The 10,797-nt window shown below is 42.0% G+C and overlaps 1 long non-coding RNA gene across 1 annotated transcript; it reads right to left on the minus strand.

Moving 5' to 3' along the window:
- Positions 1 to 9,650: 9,650 nt before the first annotated feature.
- On the minus strand, positions 9,651 to 10,323 carry LOC145449161 (uncharacterized). Its single transcript, XR_013918157.1, has 2 exons — positions 9,767 to 10,323; positions 9,651 to 9,736 (listed from the first exon to the last, which is right to left on the minus strand). It is a non-coding gene; the product is annotated as an uncharacterized LOC145449161 (long non-coding RNA).
- Between the last annotated feature and the right edge of the window lie 474 nt (positions 10,324 to 10,797).

Genomic DNA, 10,797 nt, shown 5'->3' on the forward strand with positions numbered 1-10,797 from the left:
ATGATGATGATGATGATGATAAATCGTATTGAATGAATGTATTTTAACGACAGCAATGTTACTTCAAAGTTATTTCTCGCCGATAATGAGGAGGACAGTGTGGATTTGAGAATATAGCATTGCCATACACTCATACAGCAATGGTTGGGAACCTATAACTCGCGAGCCAAATATGGCTCTTTTGGGGATAAGATATGGCTCTTTGCCAAATATTTATTTTGTACTGAAAGGTAATGTTGCAGCGACTTGTTAGTAAATTTTCATCACGATCAGAATAATTATTCCCGTGGCAGTATAAACATGTCTTTGAGAGGTAAAGGCAACGCTGTCTTCAGGTTTAGGGGCTCGAACTCTTTTCAAAATCCTCAAATTTAAGTTACTGTTGCGCCGGCGACCAATATCACCCTCGAATTCGATGTAGCCTACCCGACTAGAAATCTTGGAGTGCGCGATAGGTTGATTGATCTAAGAGAATAGCAGACATGGCGCGACACCAATATGGCAACGCAGTTTTCAAATACTCATTGTCTTCCTGATCTACGGCAGGAAATGAACTGCCGTGGAGGTGACATTCACAATCACAAACTCGATTTACAAACAACGCCATAGCTATCCACGTTCTTGATTGGCAAATAGCTCTACCGGCGATAAAATAGGCGTGTAGCGCAAGGTTATATGTTACGGCTGAATACTCTGAGAATTGAGAAGTCGATCAGTATTTAAATTTTCGAAATCAATGACACAGTTACTTTGGATTAATATCAGTTATAACAAACTCTAAGCTATTAACGATGAATTTATCAATTATCAATGGTGAGGCTTGGTCCGTCTGTGCCTTACTTCTCGTTTCGCGCTTCATTTTCGATGAATAAAATGCAAATTGTGGGAATTTGGACGATAAATGTTGAAAATCTAGTCATTCATGAACATCAATAGAAAATACCAATAATGATTGAAGGTTTCAAAATCTTCGTTAACAGCTTAGATTGGGTAGGCCTATATATAGATTGCTATCGTGACCATGTTTAGCTCCACGTACGCATGTGATCTTGATCATGCGTTCTCGCAATTAAAAGGAGCATTACGGCGAACCTACGTTCTCGTAACTCAAGTTTCGTATGCTCTACTCAAGTAAGACAACCAGCATGATCAGTTCGAGTTTTTACAGAGAAAATGTGGCGCACACGATGAATCCCGTGTATAGAGAGTTCTAACTAATACTACCTTGACGTCAGAAATTTTCAATTGTGACGTAATATCTGATTGACATGTATAGCTCTTTGGGAGGTAAAATGGAAAAAATAAGGCCAATATGGCTCGTCGGATAAAAAATGTTCCCGACCACTGCCATACAGGCACCGCCATGCCTGCTCGCTGATCAATCCACACGTGGTGCAATCCCTAATTAAGATTTCGACAAGCCCGGTAGCTTACCCCAAATTTACAAAGATATCAATTCATTAGGGTTGAGTAGGTGACGAGATAGCACCGTTGTTTAACTGTGTGGCCTAATTAATCTCGATATCGAATTCATGCGACCTGCGTCCTCTACGAATTTTGAAAAGTGGCCCACGACCCGTTTTAAGTTGGCGACCCCTGGCAGAAGCGGTGTCTTGCAAAAGCCCAGAAGTGTGCCGTGCTACAAGTCGGCGTTTAAGGAATCAAAAATAAGAAATATCAGCCTGGTGTAAATGACCATTGTAGTCGACAAAAGCATGATCACCGCAAACGACATTAGGGTTGAGTACATCCTAAATGCCGATAATGCTAGTCTTCTCGCTTCGACGAACTTACGCGTAAAGCTCCACTCTCGCACGCTGCGCACATGCGTATATAATAACATACAGTCACTAAAATTTGATCTAGTAAGCAAGTAGTGGGGAGTCTCGGCAGACATGGGCTACGGGCCACATTATCATGGGAGACGGAAAACTGTCCGCGGGCCGGACAAAATCCCTTCGCGGGCCGGATCCGGCCCGCGGACCGTTTGTTGCCCAACCCTGGTCTATGGGGTATTCAGGTCAAGCATCATCACTTAACGAAATCTTGGGACGATTTCTCGAATGTTGCACTTTTTCTCATCTAAACGAACCACGGCGGTAGTACGGTGGTTACGGTAAGAAGAGAGAGAGAGAGAGAGAGAGAGAGAGAGAGGAAAGAGACTTCGATTTTCCTCCAACCGAAATCCACATATGATATAGCAATAGCAATAATAATGATTCACAAAAACCCAAATACAGCAGGGCGGTAGGCTATTCCGTGCACGTACCATTCCGACTCAATCGTGAGTCGAAAAATATCGCGCTTAGTTCGCTACGGAAATACTGTGTGTGTTTCTTTGTGAATCGTGTGTATAAAGAGTCGTGACCAATGTTACCTCTAATTTCTACGAGTCTCCGCAAACACACCAACTCACTGCGCGGTCCCATGGACGACAGTGCGTGACACCAGACGCGCGGCGCGGCGTGCGTGTATCCATTCAAGCCACATAATTTATTGATAGAATCAAATTACAGTATTTACATCTCGTTTCATTGCACGACACCAATGATATATCATTGCACGACACCAGATAATCACATTATGAGCGAAGAAGGAGAACTGCGCTCTAAAAACATGATGTGGTCTCAACTTGAAGTTACGCCATTAAATCCATTTTTTCAGAAAGCCACCGAATTCGAACTGCAGCTAAAGGATGCACGATACCGCGCGTGCGACTGTGTACTGTCGCAAAGGGTTAAGAAGCACTTCGACATCACCGATATTGCACGTGTGGTAGCCTTCGGTGCATATTTTGAAAATCCTTTCAGGTGCAGTTCGAATACGGTGGCATTCTGAAGAAAATGACTGCTCCCAAAATGTGTCACTTTGTTGCGTGCTCTTATTTCTTGATCTCTCATCACGATTGTCGACATAGTCGAACGATATTGGAATCGCCCAAACGTATCAGAAACAAATTTCTTTCGTGAGGAGCACACGATTACAAGCTTGGTATTTCTATATAGGGCGCATCATTTTCCTTTGCTCTTCACATCTGTTGTTGTTGTTTTTGTTGTTATGCTATGTTTCATATTCATGGTGTTTCGACTACATTGGTCATTTTACAGGCCTACGCTATCTCGCCACCGTTCGCATATGTAGGCTACTGTGAGGCTTATATTGCAAAGGGCGCTACTATATTAAAATCGAAAAATGACTTCGTATAGAATCGTGCCCAGCGCGAAGAAAATCTCAAGATTAATTAAAACCGTGAGCCATGTTGTAAATTCAATTGGTATCTCGACGGCCGCACAAATTTCATTCTGCGGCCACAGCTTATGGCCACTCCTGATGTAGACCTACTGCGTCAAAACACTGATGCGACGTCCAAATAACGGCGATGCACTCATTACTCAGTCTCAAGACATACAGTCAGATTTAAAATACGATTATTCAAGTGTGACTGCTGAAGCAAGATGAACGTGTGACCTATCAATTGAAATCCGATTTCTGCCGAATGAGCTATTACCGTAGTTGGAATTTGATATTGGTGCATTGCATAATCCATATGTCTCCAGTCTGCCCGGCGGCGACCAGATTAATTGGAATATGGAAAATCCCTTTCAAACGAATCGAATAAAATCCGAATTTGGCTGCTGAGGAGCTGATGTAATTCAACGCCCTACACTGCACACTGCACAGCTGCTGCATTTCACGATCAACGTTTGCGAAGCCCAGCTGTTGAGTAACTATTATGCGCAACTGCGCAGCAATGAATTGCTATTCGCAGGCATATAGCCTACACAATAACACGGCACTGTCTAATTTTGAACTCCAATTAAAAAGACTAACACCAACATCACCCACGAATTATTTTGAACAGGGGAATGCGACGCCGATGGGATGCGATTATCTGACGATTATCATTATCTTATACAATATAATTTGGAGAAGAGGAATGTTAAATCGCTCGTCCGATGGAGAGAAGAGATGGTGTTTAATTCTTAGAGCACTAGGGTTGAAACCGACGTTTGTACCGAGATGGCACCGCTTTGTCTGATTACGAATTACTAATTGACTAGTGATAGACGTTTGTATATGTAAAATGTTCCCGTGGTCTATAGGGTGCTAACTGCTAAGATAGCGTAGTGGTAACGATAAGCGCCCACCAATGTGACGGATTCCCGTCGGAGGTTCATCTGGGCTCCTCTTCCCCCGCCGTTGCCGTTCTTACGGCGACAAAAACGCCCAGAAAAAGACCCGACGGAAGAAAGCGCTCACAATGAATGGAAAGAACTAGTAGAACGAGCCGCGGCTTCAAAAAAAGATCAACATCGGAAAGAAATGTGATATTGGGCAATCTAGGCCAATGTGGAGAAGGACCGCTACTGAGGTGTGCCGTTCGACATCCACATGTCTGTTCATGACATCGCATTGTGTCTTATCGCATTGTACATTGTGTGTGACTTGTTCAGATGAAAAATATAACCTAATGATTATTAAAATAGCTCTCATAATCCCTCATTGTTGCGAACAATCGGTTCTCCCCACAATGACCAAAATAATGATGAAATGACCCGACCCAAACTTCTGAGGACTTGCCCCCGCATACCCCCTCACGGGTCACGACCAATATTCTCTCTAAGCTGCACTGTCTGTACGCACAAAAAATTCACCTGTGGTGCGGAAAAAAGATTATTACTACATCATGTCTTTCGAAGAAGGCACTGATACTCATCTGACCAAACTGACGGAACCCAAGATCAGCGAATGGGGATGAAAAAGTAGTGTATCGGCCCGCCTGTTTGGTTTTACTAGCAATTTTTATCAGTTCAATACACTATAAAATTGCGATACAATAGGAAGGTGTCGAAACGATTTGGAGTAGTCTTGGAAATCAGACACCCACCTTGGCCTATATGCGCGATGAAGAGGAGGCATGCACTGCACACTGAATGAAAAGTAAAAAAAGATATAAAAAGCAAGCGACAAAAATGAGGTGGCAGGCCTGGAAGGTGAGATCAAAAGGCCAGGTCGTGGCAGGGTTGTAATGACTCGAGTCATTTTCTCGAAATACGGAAATGACTCGACTCGACTCGAGTCAATCTGTGTATTGACTCGACTTGAACTCGAGTTATAGTGCATGACTCGAGACTCAGACGGCCAAGACCGAAATTTCGTTGTAATTTCGAAGAATAGTAAAGCATACAGTTATACACACTATTGGGATTTCGTCTACTGGTACTGGTACTTGAAAATGCGACCAGAATCTGCTAAAAGTCAAGAAAATTAGTATACTACAAATGCGAACCATTCGATATCACCAAGCAAAGTTATAAAAAGTGGGTTTGACGAGACTTTAACTGGAAACTGAGCAGTCAACACAATGACTTGGACTCGAGTCATAATAATGCCATGACTCGGACTCGACCCTCTGCTCGATGACTGGAACTCGGACTTGACTCTGTGGTGAATTGAAAATGACTCGACTTGACTCGAGTCAAAACTATAAAAGTAAGATTGACTTGCGACTCGGAGCCTTGTGACTTGGTTACAATTACAACCCTGGGCCGTAGTCCGCGGTAATCTTGAGGGCAGACTAGTATTAATCTAGTACAGTGGGCGATATATTCCCTCAGTGGGCGATTTTGAGTTACAATAGGGCGATAATGTTTATATAGGTCAGTGCCAAAAATATAGATTACTAACCTACGGATAGATACGCAAGTCCCGTCGTTACGCTCCGGCAAACAGTTACACTTATTGCTGAGCAATCTAAAAGCAGCATAATTAGTGATGTCATAACTTGCGACCCGCGGGGTGAAATTTAATGAAACTGGTCTTAATCGAGAGCTACCGTCGCACTGATTCTGAGAATACAAATTAAAATCTTGTCAGGGAAATGGAACCACGTCAAAACATCCCTCAAAGTCAGAAAATCGGCATCCGTAGGCTAGTAATCTATACGGCCGTAAACCAAACTTTACGCTGATAGGTCGAGAGACAATGGCCATGGATACGGCGCAGCAACGGAGAACGCTGCATTTACCTAAGCCTAGTTGACACTAAGATGTATTCCTATAGCCGTGTAGACTGTATAAAAACGATAAGATTGCAGTTAAATGTTTTTAGATTGCTCAGCAATAAGTGTAACTGCTTGCCGGAGCGTAACGACGGGACTTGCGTATCCATGGTTATTGTCTCTCGACCAATCAGCGTAAAGTTTGGTTTACGGCCGTTATGCCGTATAGGCAAAAATAGCAAAGGGCCGACTGGGGGCGATAGAGGGGCGAAAATGTTAGAACGACCCATAGCCTTTATATAGCCTTTATAAAGGCTATGGAACGACCAGTGACAAAAAATGCCCGCGAAGACAACTTATTCCTCGTATGGCGTGTAAAAAAGGTCAACTCAACGGAAAGTATAGTTACGCGGAAACCTGTTTTCTGAGCACCTCTGTCACCTATTTAGTAAATGTACGAGCGATCAGACTTACGTGAATAAATTACGTCCACTTTTTCGGACCCGTAAATAGGGGGGGGGGCGAAAATTTGTGTCGAGATTGATAAGGGGGCGATGAGTCGAAAAAGGCTGCGAACCACTCAAAATTTATGCGTATCCATGTCTCATTTATAGATTAAAGATAAAAAACGTCAATGAACCTGCAATAAGCTCACAGGAAAGTCGTTAACATTTGTCTAAATGCGTTTGAAAGCAGCCACCGTAGAGTGGGCGTGTCAGGGACCATAGAACGGCAAGCAGACTAGTAATCACGAAATCACGGCGCTTGATTGGCTAATCTGCTATGCTTTAATGATCACGACAGTGGGGGCTTGCTGATCAGCTGGTGAAGGAGTCGGCTAACGGCGGTGATTCTGTAAGCGAATTGTAGGTTGGTCCGTAGATAATGATTTAAGATTCAGAACATGTTGAGTGACGAAATACATGATGAACAAAGAACAGCTGCTTCACAAAAACTTTAAATACATGACTTGATGGCTTATTGTGAAGGCAACCGTTGTAGCCTGTATGCCTTGTTTTCATCGAGGGAAGCACAAAAACACGAGAATAAATATTGTAAAGGCGCTTATGGAAGTGGCGAACGAACTTCTAGTTTCAGAGGGGATGTTCGGTGATTGAATACAAATATAAAACTTGACATTGACACTACTGTGTCTGATCTTATCTTGTCGTAGTAGCCTATATAGTTGAAGTCTTAAAAGCTGTACGGGCTGTATGAATCAGTCATTTATGCTTGGCACTTGTCACATTCTTGCCGCATAATGAATCATACCCGCGAGTGCTGTCTAAGTCCTCAATGATGCCCCGGAAAAAGGTCTAAAGGCAAGCATAGACTATGTAGGTAGGACCAGCAAGAAGATCGCTTGCATTGTTTAGCATGTCCATAATGAATATTAGATCATTACCGGCTGCATGACGACTAATGCTTGAATCAAACCAGACATGGACGTAAAAAGGAATGTATTGAAGCGGTGCGGTAGTTACATTTCTTTAGAGTCCCAATGTAAGCTACCTGATCGGCCCATTTATCTTCTCAGCGTACGGGATTGTATCCAGAATCCATCACACATGGTGTGCTGCACCAGTTTGGCGATAACTAATATACTTTACGTGCACTGCACCCTGAAAAGCAGGACCACTTGGCGTAATCTCAATCATGTCGAATAGGTATTTCTGGGATCTATAAGTTCACAAGCATTCGCTGTTTCACCTCTGTCATGCCTAAAGGAGGGTATTGTTGTTCTGAACCTATCGTTATCTAGTTTTACAGGTCAACTGCATCTAAAAAATGACATTGCCTTATTTCGTACGTTATGTGGTTAGGAATATGAATAAAATAATAAAAATTGAAATTACATGATAGTTTTCAAGTAATTTAAATTATAAATCGAAAAGCTGAAAAACGGATATGAAATCATTCAGCTATGAAATGACGTCATGTGAGTGACACGGCAAAAGTCCTGATATAGCTCAGTGTGGTAAACTATAGATTACTAACCTACGGATAGATACCAGAGATGAGCATGGATTAGGATTAGGTTTTGAAAAAACAGGATTTGTGAAATTTTGTCGGATTTGGATTGGATTTGGATTAGACATTTTTTTCAGAACGGATTAGGATTTGGATTGGATTTACTTATTTTCTGGGAGATTGAAATGTCGTGTGGCGAATGGCGACAAACTTCATTCAGATCAGTTATTTATGTACTTATGGTTACTAAGTTATCTTGAATCAAGTGAATCGTTGGTTGTGAAAGAAAATTTTCGAATCCCTCCATTGCATAAATTGGTATTTTTTCTGAATTTCCAGTTGGAATCGGATTAGGATTGGACATGGACTTGAATATGAAAAAGTTATGGATTAGGATTTGGATTTGAAGGTTCGGATTTGGATTGGATTAGGACATAGAAATTTCAAATCCGCTCATCTCTGATAGATACGCAGGTCCCGTCGTTACGCTCCGGCAAGCAGTTACACTTGTTGCTGAGCAATCTAAAAGCAGCATAATTGGTGGTGTTATAGTTCGCGACCCGAGGGCTGAAATTTAATGAAACTGGTCTTAATCGAGAGCTACTGCCGCACTGATTCCAAAAATACAAATTAAAATCTTGACGGCGACATGGAACCACCTCAAAACAGCCCTCAAAATCCGAAAATCGGCATTGTTCCAACAATGGCACCACCGCAAGACGATAACGTAACAATTGCAATTTCATCAAGCGATTGTTCAGAACAATGCCGATTTTCATATTTCAGGGGATGTTTTGACGTGGTTCCCTTTCCCCGACAAGATTTTAATTTGTATTCTCAGAATCAGTGCGACAGTAGCTCTCAATTAAGACCAGTTTCATTAAATTTCACTCCTCGGGTCGCAAGTTATAACACCACCAAATATGCCGCTTTTAGATTGCTCAGCAACAACTGCAGAATTGTACAAACTACTGAATTTTCAAAAAGCGCAACTATAACTATAACTATAACTATTCAATTTTTAAGACTCGCAACTATAACTATAACTAGAACTACCCAATTTTCAAATTACGCAACTAGAACTGGAACTAGAACTACTCAATTTTCAAAACTCACAACTATAACTATAGAACTAGAACTAACGAAATTTAAATATCGGCAACTAACTAACTAAAACACAACTAACTAAATTTAATTCTCAATCAACTCATTCTTTTTTATTTTATTCGAATTCGGCGCTCCAGACTTCCACATGAACGTCGGTACAGCGAAATTACTGAAAAATCAGACATACAGAACTTTTCTATAATCAGTACAGAATAAACTAAACCATTTTCTGCAGCGGTTATACTGATTGCAGCGAATCAACATGAGTCGCGAAAATGTTTTTCCGTTGAATTTTGCCCTCTTTGGGGAATACAAAATCCCAGCATGCGAGAAAGCCCTTCCACTGGGCGCAGATGTCGCAGTCATCCCAAGAAAATCTTTCGCCAAGTTCCGTAATTCTGGCAAGTCGGTCATATTCCGCCAACAGTTTAGCACATTCTGACCCGGGAGTAGTCGCTGTTCCCTGGCATACTTTTTCACCTCATACGGGCCGGATTTAACTTCAAGCGCACGACACTGACTTGGAGGTAGAAAGTTGAAGAGTGAGATTTTCGGTTACTTGTGAGTTGGAGAGCCAGGAGGAGACGACCCAGGCAATTTCTGCAATTTCCTTTGTAAAGATACCTTGGGCGAATCCAGATCGTCTTCTCTTTGTGCCTGGGCAGGCGTGGTCGGCATCATCATCACGAATCAAATCTCTTAAGTTTAACAGACGCGACAGCTTAGTTCCGAGATAATATTCGCCAGCGTACAGTAGGAGATCACTAGTTCACATTCCAATTAGTAAACAACCTCAGCGGGAGATCGCGTGTCCCTGCGCACTGTCGATTGTTGTAAATTTGGCTAAGTTATCAGTGAACTCGGCATAATCAATGTATTAACTATGATCCAACAATGAGCATTTGATCCTTTGTCATGATCACATTAGTAACCCTCAGTAACCTCACTTGTCACGCGAGGAGAGTTCTCCTCGCGCAGGGCAGGACACACGAGCGTTTTCTAGTTGTTCGGCAACTAATATTTTTTTGAAATGCACAACTAAAACTAGAACTAGAACTACCGAATTTTCAAAATCTGCAACTACAACTAGAACTAGAACTACGGAATTTTCAAAATCCGCAACTACAACTAGAACTAGAACTACGGAATTTTCAAAATCCGCAACTACAACTAGAACTAGAACTACTCAAAAAACTGTTAGTTAGTTGACCGTCAACTAACTAAATGTTTAGTTTGTACAAGTCTGGCAACAAGTGTAACTGCTTGCCGGAGCGTAACGACGGGACCTGCGTAGTGCGTATCTATCCGTAGGTTAGTAATCTATAGGTAAACAGAGATGCCACTCCTGTTTTTTTCCACCCAGATCTGGGTTTTTCGAGCATCACCTGGGTTTCTGTGCCTGAAATCTGGGTTTTTTTCAACATCACGTTTGTCATAGGTCAATTTTACGGCGCAAAATTGATTATTAGATTAGTAAGATCTTCTAATGTTGACGGATTCCACTGTGATTGAAACGGCAGAGTCCGAACAGACCCATTTACTATTAAAATGAGAGGTCTTGGCGTGATGCGATAGAGCTTCATTGAATACTGACTACTAGGTCGCAGAAAGTCATGTTCACAGGGCAACTCTGATTTAGGACTTGAATGCGCTGCAACAAATTCGTTGTGTGTCAGTAAATAGCATGTAACTGCTGTAAAGTATGCAATTTATTAGGG

The sequence above is a fragment of the Botryllus schlosseri genome, chromosome 10, assembly GCF_051294905.1.
Source record: "Botryllus schlosseri isolate E-star chromosome 10, Bs_hap1, whole genome shotgun sequence".
Lineage (NCBI taxonomy): Eukaryota > Metazoa > Chordata > Ascidiacea > Stolidobranchia > Styelidae > Botryllus > Botryllus schlosseri.